Raw genomic sequence first — 19,876 nt, forward strand, 5'->3', positions numbered from 1 at the left:
TTCCATGGACAGAGGAGCCTGGTTGGCTACCATCCCTGGGATCGCAAAGAGTTGGACATGACTGAGTGACTTCACTTCACGCCATTACATAGAAGAATATCTTTGGCATTTATGCAGATACCATTGCTATCTGAGCAACCAGCCTTGGTGTTATATGTGCATTAATCCTTCCTTAAACTAATGTTATAAATTTGAATTGCTGGAGTGAGACTGGTTCAGAATAAAGTAAACAGTCTTAAATTTGGCATCACCAATAGTTACTGCTGTCCAGTCACTCCTTTGCTTGAGGCACAATACCCCCACTGTTCCTCATGTCCCCCTGTTTACTGTTAGCTGCTCCTGCAGCCACTCCCTTCTATTAATACCATCCTAAGCTTGCCAGTTTTCTGGTGATAACCAAAAAGTTCTGTTTCCTGGCTTCTTTTTCACTTAGAAATACCATTTAAATTTTGATGAAATATCTAAGAACTAGCAACGATTAATGGGAGAGAATTAGGTTAGGTACTATATGAGGCAGTAGTGGAATGTGTGAAGAGGCAAAGCAAAGCAAAGCATGCATTCAATATTATCATATCCATTAGGCCTAGCACAGTGTCTGATGGAAAGTACTTTGTAATTATTACTGTTGGCTAAATGCATAGTAGTATTTATTGCTTTTTCGTGCCAGAGTTTGAAAAATTCTCTTGTGGCTTACAATCAGAAGACATAAAATATAATATAAATTACCAAAGAATTAGAGGTGTAGGAATCAAGATGGCAGAATAGGAGGACATGGAACTCGCCTCCCCCCACAAACACGTAAAAAATCCATCTGTATGGGGAACAGTTCTCACTGAAAACTAACTGGGGACTAGCAGAAAGCTTGCTTGCTTCCATAGCAGAGTGGGGGAATCCCTTGGTGGTCCAGCGGTTAGAACTGTCTGTTTTCACTGCCGAGGTCTGGGTTCAATCTTTGGTCCGGAAACTAAGACCCACAAGCCACACAATGCAGCCAAAACAAAAATAAACAATACCAACAAAGCAGGGGGGAAAAGGCAGATCGAAAACCATGTGGCTGGCCGACTGGTTTCAATGACCACCCTGGCACATCCTGCAACCTGAACCAAGTGAACGCTCCAGCACCGTTTGCCTTGCATTGCAGCTCTACACTGGAGTGAGGGTTCGCATAACCAAGGAAAAACCCTGGCCATGAGGTGCCGTGGTGGCTCAAATCCTAAGCAGAGTCTGAACAGGGAGGGCCAGCCAGAGTTGGTAACTGCACGGCAGCCCATCAGAAGCAGACCATGTCTCTGATGGTGGCTAGACCGTCACTGCCTTGTCCCACTCTCCATGAACACCCACACTGGCCCCTCTTACTCCAACACTGCTCCCCTCTGAGGCTGAGGGTGCTGTCGTTGGGAGGAAGCAGAACAGACACTTAAATAGAACAGAGCCAGGTGGGACCAGACCCTCAGGATTTCAGCTCCAGAAACTTGGGAGCTGACCCCGCCCCGATAGGGTAGTGACAGCCACTGAACAGAGGGGCAGAACCACTTCCCACCTGGCTCAGACCCTAGCCCTTCCATCGCCAGCCCCACCTTCTACCAAGGTGATAGCTGCCAGCATACCCTGAGGAAAGATGTGACCTCAAGTCCAGCTCCCTCACCAAAGCCACTGGGCACAGACTGTATAGAGAAGCTCCTGTATAAGGACCCCCTTCAAGACGAACAGTTAACTGTTTCACCTAATTTCATAGAGTCAGAGAAAGATAAAAAAAAGATGAGAATAGGGAGGGCAAGGGAATGAATGATGGAGTTCAAAGGATTTTTCGGGCAATGAAACTACTCTGTATGATACTAAGATGGTAGATACATGTTATTATAAAAAGATTAAAAAAAGGTACATGCTCAAAAAAAAAAAAAGAGAAAACAAGAAATTTTTTTTGATTGAAAGAGCAAGAGAAAAGCCTTGAAAAAATAAACTAATTAAACAAATGAATGATTTACTAACTAAAGAATTCAAAGCATTAATGATAAGAATTCTAACTGAATCGGAGAAAAGAATAAATAAGCACAGCAAGAATTTTAATAAGGATCTAGAAAATGTTAAAAAGAACCAGTGAGAGCTGAATATGAAAACTGAACTGAACTGAAACACACTAGAAGGAATAAATAGGAGACTAGGTGATACAGAAGAATACATAAGTGATTTGGAAGATAGAATAATGGAAACCAGAATAGCAGAAAGAAACACAAAAAACAGGGAAGAATTTAAATGACCCTTGGAAACACGTCAAGGATATCAATATCTGTATGGGACCCAGAAGGAGAAAAGAGAGACAGAATGGGGTCGAAAATTTATTCAATGACATTAGGACTGAAAACTTCCCAAGCCTAAGGAAGAAAACAGATATGCAGGTATAGGAAGCACAGTAGTAGCAGTAGTAGTTAAGCCACCGACTCTTCGTGACCCCATGGACTGCAGCCTACCAGGCTCCTCCTTCCTCCATGGGATTTTCCAGGCAGGAGTACTGGAGTGGGTCGCCATTTCCTTCTCCAGAGGATCTTCCCAACCTAGGAACTGAACCCGGGTCTCTTTCATAGCAGGCAGATTCTTTATCGACTGAGCTATAGGGGAAACACTATAGGAAGCACGGCTGCTGCTGCTGCTGCTAAGTCGCTGCAGTCGTGTTGGACTCTGTGTGACCCCATAGACGGCAGCCCTGGGATCCAGTCCCTGGGATTCAAGTGAAAAGTGAAAGTGAAGTCGCTCAGTCGTGGTGACTCTTCGTGACCCCATGGACTGCAGCCTACCAGACTCCTCCTATCGGTTGCATTCTCCGAAAGGAAGCTCAGAGGGTCGCAAACAAAATGAAAACAAACAGACGCATCCCAAGACATATCATAATCAAAATGGCAAAAGTTAAAGACAGAGAATCCTAAAGGCAGCAAGAGAAAAACCAAAGAGTCATACATAAGGGAATCCCATAAGACTAAGCAGAACCTTTGCAGAGCAAGAGGGTCACCTCATATACCTGCCAGAATGGCCACCATCAAAAAATCTACAAATAAATTCTGGAGTGGGTGTAGAGAAAAGGGAACCCTAGTATACTGTTGGTGGTATTGTAAAATGGTGCAGCCACTATGGAAAACAATCTGGAGCTTCCTCAAAAAACGAACAGTAGAACTACCATGCTGCTGCTGCTGCTAAGTCACTTCAGTCGCATCAGACTCTGTGTGACCCCATAGACGGCAGCCCACCAGGCTCCCCCATCCCTGGGATTCTCCAGGCAAGAGTACTGGAGTGGGTTGCCATTGCCTTCTCCGAGAACTACCATACGATAGAGCAATTCCACTGCTGGGTATACATCGGAAGACAATGAAAACTCAAATCTTTTTGCTTTCATTTTTAAAACTAATTTATTTTTCATTGAAGCATAGTTGATTTACAATGTTTATTAGTTTCTGATGTACAGCAAAATGATTCAGTTACATATGTTCTTCATTCTCTACTGAGGGACATTTTAGCTACTTCCAGGTTTTGGTTTTATAAATAAAGTTATTATGAACATTCACATACATGTTTTTGTGTTGACATAAATTTTCACTCCTCTGGGATAGATGCCTAGGAGTGTGATTGCTGGTGGGGTTGTATATTTAGCTTTATAAGAAGCTGCCTAACTGTGGCTGTCCATTTTACATTTGCACAAGCAATGTGCAAGAGATCCAGTTGTTCCACATGTCCTCATTAGCCTTTGGTCTTGTCCCTATATTTTATTTTAGCTCTTCTAGTAGATGTGTGGTCATATCTTATTTTGGTCTAAATTTGCATTTCTCTAATGACTAGTCATGGTGAACATCTTTTCTGTTGTTGGTTTTTAATCTTTCATCAAAGACTTCTTTCTTCTGAACCATGATAACTGATTGAGACCACATGTTCATTTTTAAGCTTGGTCCTAATGAAAATCCCTCCTCTCTTTACTCTCCGTGGGAGGTGGTTATTTTTCATAAAAGTCTTTGTACCCCTCTTTGCTCCAACACTGCCTGGGGTGAACACTAATAAGGCTATTAACGACAAATTATTTTCTGAATAGAAGCCCTGTGTTTGGAGACATTGCCTCCAGGTGACAAACATTGTTACAGTGAAGGCATTAGTTGGTACATGTTCTGAATACATTATCTCTAGATGTTTTTGATTCTAACTAGATTTCATTTTTTGTTGTTTTGTTCAGTTGCCAAGTCGTGTCCAACTCTTCGAGACCCCATGGACTGTGGCATGCCAGGTTTCTCTGCTCCCCATCATCTCCTGGGGTCTGCCCAAGTTCATGTCCAGAGGTTATTTTATGCTGTAGGGCACAAATCGGCCTCAGTAAGAAGCTCTGTGATAGTACTTGGGAGTTAATCTTTAGAATGAGACCAGTATACATTTAATTCCTGGTTTTGCCATTTCTGAACTTGGTGATTTTGGGCAAGTTATTTAAACTCTCTAAGCATTAGTTTTCTCATACAGAAGAGGTGGATAATAATGGCAATTACCTCATAGGATTTTTCTGAAGATTATCTGTTTTACTCATCTATGGTTGTATTACATGTCATCCCAAAGCTTAGTCCAACAGGAATTATTTATTTTTCATGACTCTGTGGCTTGACTGGTGCTATAGATTGAATGTTTGTGTTCCTTCCTGTGTTGCAGCCCCAGCCTTCAGTGTGCCAGTATTAGGCAGTGGGGAATTTGGGAGGTGATAATGGCACCCACTCCAGTACTTTTGCCTGGGAAATTCCATGAACAGAGGAGCCTCGTAGGCTACAGTCCATGGGGTTGCTAAAAGTCGGACACGACTGAGCGACTTCACTTTCACTTTTCACTTTCATGTGTTGGAGAAGGAAATGGCAACCCACTCCAGTGTTCTTGCCTGGAGAATCCCAGGGACGGGGGAGCCTGGTGGGCTGCCGTCTATGGGGTCGCAGAGTCGGACATGACTGATGCAACTTAGCAGCAGCAGCAGTAGTTTATAAGGGTAAAGCCTTCATGAATGGGATTAGCATCCTTAGAAAAGAGACCCTGGTGAGCTCTCTTGCCCCTTGCATTATGTGAGGACACAATGAGAAGAATGCTGAATATGATCCAGGTTCAGGCTTTTACTAGACGTCAAATCTCGATCTTGGGCTTTCAGTTCAGTTCAGTTCAGTCGCTCAGTTGTGTCGGACTCTTTGAGACCCCATGAATCGCAGCACGCCAGGCCTCCCTGTCCATCACCAACTCCGGGAGTTCACTCAGACTCACGTCCATCGAGTCGGTGATGCCATCCAGCCATCTCATCCTCTGTCGTCCCCTTCTCCTGCCCCCGATCCCTCCCAGCATCAGAGTCTTTTCCAATGAGTCAACTCTTTGCATGAGGTGGCCAAAGTACTGGAGTTTCAGCTTTAGCATCATTCCTTCCAAAGAAATCCCAGAGCTGATCTCCTTCAGAATGGACTGGTTGGATCTCCTTGCAGGCCAAGAGACTCTCAAAAGTCTTCTCCAACACCACAGTTCAAAAGCATCAATTCTTCAGTGCTCAGCTTTCTTCACAGTCCAACTCTAACATCCATACATGACCACTGAAAAACCATAGCCTTGACTAGATGGACGTTTGTTGGTAAAGTGTGTCTCTGCTTTTGAATATACTGCCTAGGTTGGTCATAACTTTTTTCCCAAGGAGTAAGCATCTTTTAATTTCATGGCTGCAGTCACCATCTGCAGTGATTTTGGAGCCCAAAAAAATAAAGTCTGACACTGTTTCCCCATCTATTTCCCATGAAGTGATGGGACCAGATGCCATGATCTTCGTTTTCTGAATGTTGAGCTTTAAGCCAACTTTTTCACTCTCCTCTTTCACTTTCATCAAGAGGCTTTTTAGTTCCTCTTCACTTTCTGCCATAAGGGTGGTGTCATCTGCATATGTGAGGTTAGTGATATTTCTCCCAGCAATCTTGATTCCAGCTTGTGTTTCTTCCAGCCCAGCGTTTCTCATGATGTACTCTGCATAGAAGTTAAATAAGCAGGGTGACAATATACAGCCTCGATGTACTCCTTTTCCTATTTGGAACCAGTCTGTTGTTCCATGTCCAATAGTAACTGTTGCTTTCTGACCTGCATACAGGTTTCTCAAGAGGCAGGTCAGGTGGCCTGGTATTCCCATGTCTTTCAGAATTTTCCACAGTTTATTGTGATCCACACAGTCAAAGGCTTTGGCATAGTCAATAAAGCAGAAATAGATGTTTTTCTGGAACTCTCTTGCTTTTTCCATGATCCAGCGGATGTTGGCAATTTGATCTCTGGTTCCTCTGCCTTTTCTAAAACCAGCTTGAACATCTGAGAGTTCACGGTTCATGTATTGCTGAAGCCTGGCTTGGAGAATTTTGAGCATTATTTTACTAGTGTGTGAGATGAGTGCAATTGTGCGGTAGTTTGAGCATTCTCTGGCATTGCCTTTCTTCGGGACTGGAAGGAAAACTGACCTTTTCCAGTCCTGTGATCACTGCTGAGTTTTCCAAATTTGCTGGCATCTTGAGCGCAGCACTTTCACAGCATCATCTTCCAGGATTTGAAAGAGCTCCACTGGAATGCCATCACCTCCACTAGCTTTGTTCGTAGCGATGCTTTCTAAGTCCCACTTGACTTCACATTCCAGAATGTCTGGCTCTAGGTGAGTGATCATATCATCATGATTATCTTGGTCATGAAGATCTTTTTTGTAGAGTTCTTCTGTGTATTCTTGCCACCTCTTCTTAATATCTTCTGCTTCTGTGAGGTCCATACCATTTCTGTCCTTTATCGAGCCCATTTTTGCATGAAATGTTCCCTTGGTAACTCTAATTTTCTTGAAGAGATCTCTAGTCTTTCCCATTCTGTTGTTTTCCTCTATTTCTTTGCACTGATCACTGAGGAAGTCTTTCTTATCTGTCCTTGCTATTCTTTGGAACTCTGCATTCAGATGCTTATATCTTTCCTTTTCTCCTTTGCTTTTCACAGCTATTTGTAAGACCTCCCCAGACAGCCATTTTGCTTTTTTGCCTTTCTTTCCCATGGGGAGGGTCTTGATCCCTGTCTCCTGTACAATGTCATGAACCTCATTCCATAGTTCATCAGGCACTCTATCTATCAGATCTAGGACCTTAAATCTATTTCTCACTTCCACTGTATAAGCATAAGGGATTTGATTTAGGTCATACCTGAATGGTCTAGTGGTTTTCCCTACTTTCTTCAACTTAAGCCTAAATTTGGCAATAAGGAGTTCATGATCTGAGCCACAGTCAGCTTCTGGTCTTGTTTTTGTTGACTGTATAGAGCTTCTCCATCTTTGGCTGCAAAGAATATAATCAACCTGATTTTGGTGTTGACCATCTGGTGATGTCCATGTGTAGAGTCTTCTCTTGTGTTGTTGGAAGAGGCTGTTTGCTATGACCAGTGCATTTTCTTGGCAAAACTCTATTAGTCTTTGCCTTGCTTTATTCTGTATTCCAAGGCCAAATTGGCCTGTTACTCCAGGTGTTTCTTGACTTCCTACTTTTGCATTCCAGTCCCCTCTAATGAAAAGGACATCTTTTTTGGGTGTTAGTTCTAAAAGGTCTTGTAGGTCTTCATAGGACCATTCACTTCAGCTTCTTCAGCATTACTGGTTGGGGCATAGACTTGGATTACTGTGATATTGAGTGGTTTGCCTTGGAAATGAACAGAGATCATTCTGTCGTTTTTGAGATTGCATCCAAGTACTGCATTTCAGACTCTTCTGTTGACCATGATGGCTACTCCATTTCTTCTGAGAGATTCCTGCCTGCAGTAGTAGATACAATGGTCATCTGAGTTAAATTCACCCATTCCAGTCCATTTTAGTTCACGGATTCCCAGAATGTTGATGTTCACTCTTGCCATCTCCTATTTGACTACTTCCAATATGCCTTGATTCATGGACCTGGCATTCCAGGTTCCTATGCAATATTGCTCTTTATAGCATCGAATCTTACTTCTATCACCATTCACATCCAAAACTGGGTGTTGTTTTTGCTTTGGCTCCATCCCTTCATTCTTTCTGGAGTTATTTCTCCACTAATCTCCAGTAGCATATTGGGCACCTACTGACCTGGGGAGTTCCTCTTTCAGTGTCCTATCATTTTGCCTTTCATATTGTTCATGGGGTTCACAAGGCAAGAATACTGAAGTGGTTTGCCATTCCCTTCTCCAGTGGACCACATTCTGTCAGACCTCTCCACCATGACCCGCCCGTCTTGAGTGGCCTCACAGGGCATGGCTTAGTTTCATTGAGTTAGACAAGGCTGTGGTCCTAGTGTGATTAGACTGACTAGTTTTCTATGAGTATGGTTTCAGTGTGTCTGCCCTCTGATGCCCTCTTGCAACACCTACCATCTTACTTGGGTTTCTCTTACTTTAAGTGTGGGGTATCTCTTCATGGCTGCTCCAGCAAAGTGCAGCCGCTGCTCCTTACCTTGGACGAGGGTTATCTCCTCACCGCCGCCCCTCCTGACCTTTAACGTGGAATGGTTCCTCTAGGCCCTCCTGCACCCACGCAGCCACCACTCTTTGGGCTTACCAGTCCCACAAACTGTTGTGTCTCTTTAGACATTATTTCTATGACACATTTTTCCTTTTTAAAGGTCTAGGCCAAGCATTTTGTAAAATTCTCAGGTTCTTGATTTGTTCATTTCTTCATGATGCCACATCATTTGTTTTTCTCTCCCCTGTATTTCTTATACACTTCGTTGGGAGGTTTAGAGGCTTGGTTATATTCATTTTAACAGTTTTGACAAGAATATATTATAGTTAATATTGTGTATTTGATATTGCGTCACCTAAGGAAACAGTAATGTCAGGTTGTTCCAGTGATAGTGAGAGTTAAGACGGTGAATACCAGATCACATATTTTCATCTTTATAATCAGTAACTAATCAGTAGTTTTAGACCAGTTAGTTATTGCTGCATAACAAACCATTTCAAAATTTAGTGGCCTAAAACAAGCGATTATTTAGCTCATGATTCTGGGGATTCGAAATTTGAGTTTGGAAAGCAGTTCTCCTGGTTTCAGTTGGACTTCTTCGTTTATCTGTGGTCAGCTGTGGTTTGGCCAGGTGGCCCTGCTCCTGGGTGTTGATGCTCTGTTGCCAGTGGCACCTTAAGTCTCTCAGTAGGCTAGGCTGGATTATTCTCATGGCACTGGTAGGGATCCAACAAAGCAAGTGGATATATGTGAGGACTAGGCTAGGAACTGACATACTGTCACTTCCTCCACAATCCGTAGATCAAAACAAATCACAAGTCCAGCTGAGATGCATGAAAGTGAAAATGTTAGTCGTTCAGTTGTGAGCAACTCTTTGCAACCCCATGGACTGTATATAGTCCACCAGGCTCCTCTGTCCATGGAATTCTCCAGGCAAGAATACTGGAGTGGGTAGCCATTCCCTTCTCCAGGGGATGTTCCCAGCTCAGGGATGGAACCTGTGTCTCCAGCATTTCAGGCAGATTCTTTATTGTCTAAGCCATCAGGACTCAGTTGAGATGTATAGGATAGGGAAAATAGATTCCATCTCTTTTTAGGAGACCATCAAAGTCACATTGCAAGAGGTTTGGTTACAGAAGAACTGGGACCATTTTTTAACATCCACTGATGATTCCCACCTGTATCAGTTAACAAATTGTGACAAAAGAGTGATTTCTTAATAATTTCTTCTGTATTTTCTCTCTAGCATTCATCTTTAAAAAGTCTTCCTTTATTTTCCTTTTCTGTCACTTTTGAGCATTATTATAGATAACATTTAAATCATTATGTAAAAAACATATATTCATAAAAATTCAAGCAATGCAGAAACACCTAAAGTAGGAAGTGAAAACCTTCTGTAGTCCTACTTTCTAGAGGAACCCATTGTTACAATTTTGTACACATTCTTTCATATGTATATATAAATTTGTATATGTATGAGAAACAACGGAGAAGGCAATGGCAACCCACTCCAGTACTCTTGCCTGGAAAATCCCATGGACAGAGGAGCCTGGTAGGCTGCAGTCCATGGGGTCGCTAGGAGTCGGACATGACTGAGCGAATTCACTTTCAATTTTCACTTTCATGCATTGGAGAAGGAAATGGCAACCCACTCCAGTGTTCTTGCCTGAAGAATCCCAGGGACGGGGGAGCCTGGTGGGCTGCCGTCTATGGGGTCGCACAGAGTCGGACACGAGTGAAGCGACTTAGCAGCAGCAGCAGCAGCATGAGAAACAAAAATGAGATCTTTACACAAAACTCAAGATTTCAGATATTTTTGAAATATCAAAATAAGCATATTAAATTAATTAAACTACTAATTAAAAACAACAAAGTGGCAAAACACTTTCCTCAAAACTTTTTTTTCTTCCTACATTCTTTGTTTTTCTTAGGAAGGTGGATTGTAAATCCACCAATCACCCCTTCTACATCCAATTAGCCACTTAAGTCCTATTTGAATCCTGTTAACTGTCCTTGGATTACATCTTCAACTTGGCCCCCTAGCTACTCCTCAATTTGCTGACTCTTGTCATCCCCAACTTCACCTCCTGCTGCTCGATCTTTCTTCCTCAGTCATGTCAGATTTCTTTCAGTTTCTTGAACTCACCACACTCTTAATGCCTCCTAGACTTTGAACATGTGGTTCCATCTCCTGAAACACCCCCTGCTTACCTTCCCTGCAGCCCATCCATGCCTGACTACATCTTATTCATTTTTAGTTTAGATACTACTTTTTCAGGGAGACCTTCTTTCACTCACAAACTGATTTATATTTTCCTGTTTTGTTTCCTACAGTACTTGAAATTAATGTTTTCATGCATGGTCAGATTATAAGCATCAAAGGGTACAGTAACTGTGTCTCCACTGTCCACTGTGGTATCCTCAGGGCTGGCACAGCATTTGGCACATCATAAGTGCTGAATAGGCTTCAGTGGTAAAGAATCCGCTTGCAATGCAAGAGTCGTAGGAAAAGCAGGTTCAATCCCTGGGTCCAGAAGATCTCCTGGAGGAGGTCGTGGCAACCCACTCCAGTATTCTTGCCTGAAGAGGCCCAAGGACAGATAAGCCTGGTGGGCTACTGTCCACAGGGTTACAAAGAGTTGGATATGATCAAAGCAACTTCATATGCATGCAGGTACTGAAAATATGCTTATTTAATGAAAGAAAATAGAATGGTATTCTGAAATATTAGGAACTGATACTGAGTAGCGCCCTATGGAGCTCCTGGACACAAAAGCCTTTTTTCTGTGTCCCCCAATTCTTTGTTTATAGGAAACTGCCTACATTCAGCCTCCATGACATTTGCTGAGTTCAACTGGCAGATTCAAACAGTTGTTAATTCGAGACGGAAGAGGATGCAAGATCAGGGAGAAACAAACTGTTAAGAGGAGTAATAGTGCAACCCTGGGGCAAGGTCATAGTTCCCTATCAAGGGATGCACACAACAGTCTTTGAGCTGTTTTGTAAATACAAAACCTCCACCACTTGGGAGGAGTTACTGGCTAACTACAGTATGTTCCCCAAGCATGGTGACCTCAGATTGGTTGGAACCAGAAGGTTGATGATGCTGACTCCTACTTAACCTCATCACCAATCAATCAGAGGAATGTCTATGAACTGATCACACCCTCTTTGAACCATTACTATAAAATTTCTAACTACCCTCTTCAAATGGGGACACAGTTGTGAGAGCATTGGGCCACTGTGTTCCCCTTGCCTGGCAAAGCAATAAAGCTATTCTTTTGTACTTTTCTCAAAACTCTGTCTCTGAGATTTAATTTGATTTTGGGGTGCAGAGGCTGGATTTTGCTTCATAATCAGTGTCACAATCCTATTTCCAACCGTTTCCCTCCTCCCTAACCTTTCAGTTTCTGCACCTGTCAGTGCTCTGCCTAGATCCTCTTGGATCCTTGATAAAACTGTGCTTTTTATTAGCCAACACCTGCACCTCTCTTAGGAGTACTATCCTTGGGTGATTAGAATTGCTTTTTTTGAGGTATAACTGACAAAAATCCTACATACTTAGGATATACAAATGGTAATTTTTAATTTTAATTTAAACAACAGTTCAGAAATACATAGAAATTATTCTTTTTGTTGTTGTTGTTCACAATTAAACAACATGATTTTGATAGGGACAGAGTGGGATAATCAAATAGTTAGCTCAGAAATCCCATTAGAGGATTATAGATAAGAGAGGGAATTTTAGGGGGCCTTGGGGAACCACAGTAAGTTAATAATCACTTAAGAAAGCAAGTTTTTTAAACGACGAAACCAAGCAGACTTGCTTAGCAACAAACCATGAAGCACAAGCATGAGACATGCTCCCAACCATAAAACAATGGAGGCATGAGACCCTCATCCCACCCGATGGGCTCAGTAAGTTAATGACCCTAGGACATGCTCTCTGCTCACATAAAAAATAATTTACGGAAAGATGACATTTCAAAGTAAAGACCTTCATTGTACCGAGATTTGAAATAATTTTTCCATAGGCCATGACAGTCCTGGCTTAATAATGTAGGAATAAGAAAACTCCCCTGCCCAACCTGGTGGAGGAGCTGATGGCGGAAGTATGATATCTACTCAAGAATGAGGAAGAAGATGGTCTTTCTCCCTTCTCTACTCTTCCTTTGATTATAAAAATGTAACCCACTATGTACTCCGGACAGTGCAATGCTCACCTCCCCACCTGTAAGCCTCATAAGCGTCCTATTCTAATAAATCACTTCTTATCTATTACTTTGCATCTCACTGAATTCTTTCTGTGCTGAGACATAAAGGACTGAAGCTCCCTGAAGCCCCCCTGAAATGCCACCTGGTAGTTTCAATTTGATATGCATATATATTGTGCAATGATTACCACAATCAAGTTAATTAACATCCATAGCCTCACAAAGTTAGCCTTTTTTTTTTCATGGTGAGTTAAGATCTACTTAAGATCTCCTTTCTTAGAAAACATCAAGTACATGGTACAGTGTTATTAACTGCAGTCACCAAGATGTATGTTATATCTCTGGAATGCAATCATTTTATAAGTGAAAATCTGTACCCTTTGACCAACATCTCCCCACCTCCCCCAGCTCCCAATTTCTGGCAACCACTGTTCTATTGTCTAATTCTGTGAGTTCTGTTTTTTAGATTCCATATGTGAGACCATCAAGTATTTGTCTTTCTGTGTCTGGCTTATTTCACTTAGTATAACTTCTGGGTATATAGCCAAAGGAAATGAAATAATTATTAGAGCTGCTTTGCTTAGGGAAAGGCAAAAGGAATTGACCTGGAGTTTACATTCCTCCTACACCAACTCACCCAGTCCTCAACTGCTGCAGAAGTATGAAAACCCCACTCCTTTGACTCCAAGTTGGGATAAACTCTAAACTCTGAGCAAGAATCTACATTCCAGAGGTCTCCTGCAAATCTGGCTGAAGTCCAGACTTTGCATGGGATCTCACCCTTTTCTGTCTTTCTTCCCTCCCTTTCCAGCTGCCTTACTAGTTTCTCTTGGGAGGGTTTTACTCCTACCTTTATTTCTTTTCAAGAAATCAGGAAATATTTTTCCCATGAGCCACTTCTAAATTTAATTTTTAATAAAGCTATAATTGACACATAGCATTGTTTTCATTTTAGATGTTCAACATAATGAGTTTTTAAAATTGAGGCATAATTGACATACAACATTATATTAATTTCAGGTGTGCAACATGATTTGGTTTGTATAGGTGTGAAATCATCATTACAGTAAGTCTAGTTAACATCCTTCACCTCAGTCCAGTTCAGTCACTCAGTCATGTCTGACTCTGCGACGCTATGGACTGCAGCATGCCAGGCTTTCCTGTCCATCACCAACTCCTGGAGCTTACTCAAACTCATGTCCTTTGAGTTGGTGATGCCATCCAGCCATCTCATCCTTTGTCGTCCCCTTCTCCTCCTGCCCCCAATCCCTCCCAGCATCAGAGTCTTTTCCAATGAGTCAACTCTTCACATGAGGTGGCCAAAGTACTGGAGTTTCAGCTTTAGCATCAGCCCTTCCAATGAACACCCAGGACTGATCTCCTTTAGAATGGACTGGTTGGATCTCCTTGCAGTCCAAGGGACTCTCAAGAGTCTTCTCCAACACCACAGTTCAAAAGCATCAATTCTTTGGCGCTCAGCTTTCTTCACAGTCCAACTCTCACATCCATATATGACTACTAGAAAAACCATAGGTTTAACTAGATGGACCTTTGTTGGCAGAGTAATGTCTCTGCTTTTTACTGTGCTGTCTAGGTTGGTCATAACTTGTTTTCCAAAGAGCAAGTGTCTTTGAATTTCATGGCTGCAGTCACCATTTGCAGTGATTTTGGAGTCCAAAAAAGTAAAGTCTCTCGCTGTTTTGATATTTTTTTCTCCATCTATTTGCGATGAAGTGATGGGACCGGATGCAATGATCTTCATTTTCTGAATATTGAGTTTTAAGCCAACTTTTTCACTCTCCTCTTTCAATTTCATCAAGAAGCTCTTTAGTTCTTCTTCACTTTCTGCCATATGGGTGGTATCATCTGCATATCTGAGGTTATAGATATTTCTCCAGGCAAACTTAATTCCAGCCTGTGCTTCATCCAGCCCAGCATTTCTCATGATGTACTCTGCATGTAAGTTAAATAAGCAAGGTGACAATATACAGCCTTGACATACTCCTTTCCCGATTTGGAACCAGTCTGTTGTCCCATGTCCAATTCTAACTGTTGCTTCTTGACCTGCATGCCGGTTTCTCAGGAGGCAGGTAAGGTGGTCTGGTATTCTCATCTCTTGAAGAATTTTCCACAGTTGTGACCCACACAGTCAAAGGCTTTGGCATAGTTAATAAAGCAAAAGTAGGTATTTCTTTTTATCCATACTCTCTCTCTCTCTTTTTTTGATAATCCAATGGATGTTGGCAATTCCTTCACCTCACATAGTTATGATTTTGTGTGTGCGTGAGAAAACTTTTTTTTTTTCCTACTTTTTGGTTACTATTGGCATGTGAGATCTTAATTCCCCAACCAGGGATTGAAACTGAACCCCCTGCAATGGAAGTGTGGTGTTATTAAGAAATCATGTGGGCTGCCGGGAAAGTCCCTGATTAAAGTTTTAAGATCTACTCTCAGCAACTTGCAAATGCTAAAGATGATTAATTAATTGTTAACTCTAGCCACCATGTTGTACTTTATATCCCCAGGACCTATTTATCTTATAACTGGAAATTTGTGCATTTTGACCACCCTTATCAATTTTCCAACCCTCCTACCCCCTGCCTCTGGAAACCACCAATCTATTCTCTGTATCTATGATTATTTTTTTTTAGATTTCATATACAAGTGAAATATACAGTATATTTTTTTCTCATTCTGACAAATCACTTTGCATAATGCCCTCAGGGTCCATCCATGTTGTTGCAAATGGCAAGATTTCCTTCCTCTTAAATGATTTCATAACATTTGATTGTACACATACATATAACATTTTTGTAATTAAAATAATTTTTTTAAAATTTATTTGGTTGCACCAGGTCTTACTTGAGGCACATGGGTGGCATGCAACATCTTCAGTCGTGGCATGCAGAATCTAGTTCCCTGAGCAGGGATTGAACTCAGGCCTTCAACACTAGAGGCATGGAGTCAGCCCCTGGACCATCATAGAAGCCCCTATACCACATTTTTTAAATCCATGCACCTGTTGATAAATATTTAGGTTGTTTCTATATCTTAGATATTGTAAACAATGCTGCAATGAATATGGAATACAGACATCTTTTCAAGATAAGTAATTTCATTTCCTTCAGATAACTATCCAAAAGTGGAACTGCTGGATCATATGATAGTTTTACTTACAAAAAAAAATGTTGTTTTTGAGGTCAACAACTTTACTGGAAATCACATGTCTCATAGAAAAAGGAAATGTAGCACCAGGTCAGATTATGTGGAAACAACAACAACAACAACAACAATATATATATATATAAATTTGTCATGGTTGCTCTACTGACAACTGGGGCAGGCTCTGCCAGGTATTAGGTGCAGCAGTTGCACTTGTCCGAGGCCCCTTTGCAGATGCAGCCCTGGGCACACTCGGCACAGCCCACAGGGCAGTAGGAGCAGCAGCTCTTCTTGCAGCAGGGGCATCTGCAGACCTTGCAGGTGCAGGAGCCAGCACAGCTGCAGGAGCCGCCAGTGGCGGCAGGAGCAGTTGGGGTCCAACTGGAAGAAAGGCAAGGTCCGAGGTCCAAAGCAAGTGTAGAAGCACATCCCCTGGTCCAGTGGGAGGTGTACTTTAAAATTTTTGAGGAAACTCCACACTGCGTTTTTTTCTTTATAGTGGTTGCACCAATTTACATTCCTATCAACAGTGCACAGGGTTCTCTTTTATCCATATCCATACTCTCATCAACACTGGAGTACATTTTCTTAATAAATCATCTGAATACGAAGTTTTGTCTCAGTCTGCTGCTTCTGACTCAGGGCACTTGACCTTCCTTTGACTTCTTCCTTCCTTCCTGCTTTCATCCAGGTCTCTCTTCAGCTACCATCCTCTCTTTGAGGCTTTCCTGAACCCTAATATAAAATAGTATCCCTCTGCTCTTTCCGTCCTAATCTTGTTGCCTTCCATCTCAGTAACTTGCTCTGTTTCTCTTTCATAGCACTAAGGACTCTCTGAATTACATACTTATCTTTATGTTTTGACTATTTCCCTGGTGGCTGCTTCATGAGGGCAGGAACTTTGTCTTTTTTGTTATTGTTGCTCTGGAACACAGCCCCTAGTGGCACTCAATAAAAATCACTTAAATGAATTATTACTCTTTACTAGAGCAGGGAAATGTAATAGTAGAAATTTGGGATCAAAAGAACAAGATAAAAATTCTAGTGTTAAAATTTATATTTTCCTGAAAATTTTATATAATCTTTAGAACTTTTCATATTTCTTGGTTTTCTCTTTTTTCATTTTGCAACTATTTTTCAGAAATAAATATTTTAATTAGTGTTGTATGGCCTTCTTATAGGAACCTCAAGTTCTTCCTGAGAACTTAACACCATTTTGGATGGTACAAATGAAAATAATTTGCACCAAAAAGAAGAATGGAATGATAGTTGTAGTCCTTATTTTCTGCAAGTTAGCTCTATAATCTCGGCCATCATACCCTTTTTGTGAAATGACTGGGTTGGGCTGGACCAACTGTTCTCAAACTTTTGTATGCCAGGTAGATGAAAATTTCCTGAACCAACCTAAGAATTTTTAATTCAGGAGGTCTGGGGTGGCCCTCAGCAATCTTCTATAAACATATTGAAAAATAAAATATTGCCTGCCATATCAGTAACACTGTATAATTGTAAGGGATTTGATTTAGGTCATACCTGAATGGTCTAGCAGTTTTCCCTACTTTCTTCAATTTGAGTCTGAATTTGATAATAAGGAGTTCATGATCTGAGCCACAGTCAGCTTCTGGTCTTGTTTTTGTTGACTGTATAGAGCTTCTCCATCGTTGGCTGCAAAGAATATAATCAATCTGATTTTGGTGTTGACCATCTGGTGATGTCCATGTGTAGAGTCTTCTCTTGTGTTGTTGGAAGAGGGTGTTTGCTATGACCAGTGCATTTTCTTGGCAAAACTCTATTAGTCTTTGCTCTGCTTCATTCCGCATTCCAAGGCCAAATTTGCCTGTTACTCCAGGTGTTTCTTGACTTCCTACTTTTGCATTCCAGTTCCCTATAATGAAAAGGACATCTTTTTTTGCCTGTTAGTTCTAAAAGATCTTGTAGGTCTTCATAGGACCATTCAACTTCAGCTTCTTCAGCAATACTGGTTGAGGCATAGACTTGGATTACTGTGATATTGAGTGGTTTGCCTTGGAGATGAACAGAGATCATTCTGTCATTTTTGAGATTGCATCCAAGTACTGCATTTCAGACTCTTTTGTTGACCATGATGGCTACTCCATTTCTTCTGAGGGATTCCTGCCTGCAGTAGTAGATATAATGGTCATCTGAGTTAAATTCACCCATTCCAGTCCACTTTAGTTCGCTGATTCCTAGAATGTAGATGTTCACTCTTGCCATCTCTTGTCTCCAACATCCGCTGGATCATGGAAAAAGCAAGAGAATTCCAGAAAAACATCGATTTCTGCTTTATTGACTATGCCAAAGCCTTTGACTGTGTGCATCACAATAAACTGTGGAAAATTCTGAAAGACATGGGAATACCAGACCACCTGACTTGCCTCTTGAGAAATCTGTATGCAGGTCAGGAAGCAACAGTTAGAACTGGACATGGAACAACAGACTGATTCCAAATAGGAAAAGGAGTACGTCAAGGCTGTATATTGTCACCCTGCTTATTTAACTTCTATGCAGAGTACATCATGAGAAACGCTGGACTGGAAGAAGCACAAGCTGGAATCAAGATTGCCGGGAGAAATATCACTAACCTCACATATGCAGATGACACCACCCTTATGGCAGAAAGTGAAGAGGAACTAGAAAGCCTCTTGATGAAAGTGAAAGAGGAGAGTGAAAAAGTTGGCTTAAAGCTCAACATTCAGAAAACGAAGATCATGGCATCCGGTCCCATCACTTCATGGGTAATAGATGGGGAAACAGTGGAAACAGTGTCAGACTTTATTTTTTTGGGCTCCAAAATCACTGCAGATGGTGATTGCAGCCAAGAAATTAAAAGACGCTTACTCCTTGGAAGAAAAGTTATGGTTTCCGGCCTGCGCGGGTGGGCGCCGGCTCGGCTGCCCGCGCGCCCCCGAGCGCTGTCCCGGGAGCGCGGCTCCCCCGGACGCCGGCGCCGGCGGCTCGGGCCGGGGCCGCGCCAGGAGGGCGCCCGGGCGGGCGCGAGGCCCGTGCGGGGCCATGAACGGGACGGCCAACCCGCTGCTGGACCGCGAGGAGCACTGCCTGCGGCTCGGGGAGAGCTTCGAGAAGCGGCCGCGGGCCTCCTTCCACACCATCCGCTATGACTTTAAGCCGGCGTCTATAGACACTTCCTGTGAAGGAGAGCTCCAGGTCGGCAAAGGAGATGAAGTCACAATTACGCTGCCACATATCCCCGGATCCACACCACCGATGACTGTGTTCAAGGGGAACAAGCGGCCTTACCAGAAGGACTGTGTGCTGATCATCAATCACGACACTGGAGAGTATGTGCTGGAAAAGCTCAGCAGCAGCATCCAGGTCAAGAAGACGCGAGCTGAGGGGAGCAGTAAAATCCAAGCCCGAATGGAGCAGCAGCCCCCTCGACCCCCACAGCCGTCCCAGCCGCCGCCGCCGCCTCCGCCTCCACCTGTGCCGTTCAGAGCGCCAACGAAGCCTCCGGCTGGACCTAAAACCTCTCCCTTAAAAGATAACCCCTCACCTGAACCTCAGCTAGATGACATCAAAAGAGAACTGAGGGCCGAGGTGGACATCATTGAGCAGATGAGCAGCAGCAGCGGGAGCAGCTCCTCGGACTCGGAGAGCTCGTCGGGGAGTGACGACGACAGCTCCAGCAGCGGCGGCGAGGACAGCGGCCCTGCGTCGCCCCCGCCGCCCGCGCCCCCGCAGCCCTACGGCGGCCGGCCGGCCGTGGCCAACGGGACCGGAGCCGCGCGGCCGCCAGGAAGCACGCAGCTCATGAGCACCCTCAGAAATGACTTGCAGTTGAGCGAGTCTGGCAGTGACAGTGATGACTAGAGCCGGATCTTTTGAAATCAACTTTTTGGTGCACAGATCTGCCGCGAGAACAGGCTGCTTTAGCGTGCAGTCCACGCTGAGAGGAAAATGTGGGGATCGTGACTCTAGGAGGAATTGGAAGCTCTGAAGCACTCAGATGTGCATGTCTTTAACTTAGTGGTGATGGGTGATTTTC

The 19,876-nt window shown here is 42.9% G+C and overlaps 2 pseudogenes; one reads left to right on the top strand and one right to left on the bottom strand.

The window, feature by feature from the left end:
- Positions 1–16,043: 16,043 nt before the first annotated feature.
- LOC138096588 (metallothionein-1C-like) lies at positions 16,044–18,884 on the bottom strand (annotated as a pseudogene).
- On the top strand, positions 18,868–19,701 carry LOC138074290 (ELL-associated factor 1 pseudogene; annotated as a pseudogene).
- Positions 19,702–19,876: the final 175 nt, after the last annotated feature.

This window comes from Capricornis sumatraensis, chromosome 2 (assembly GCF_032405125.1).
Source record: "Capricornis sumatraensis isolate serow.1 chromosome 2, serow.2, whole genome shotgun sequence".
Classification (NCBI taxonomy): Eukaryota; Metazoa; Chordata; class Mammalia; order Artiodactyla; family Bovidae; genus Capricornis; species Capricornis sumatraensis.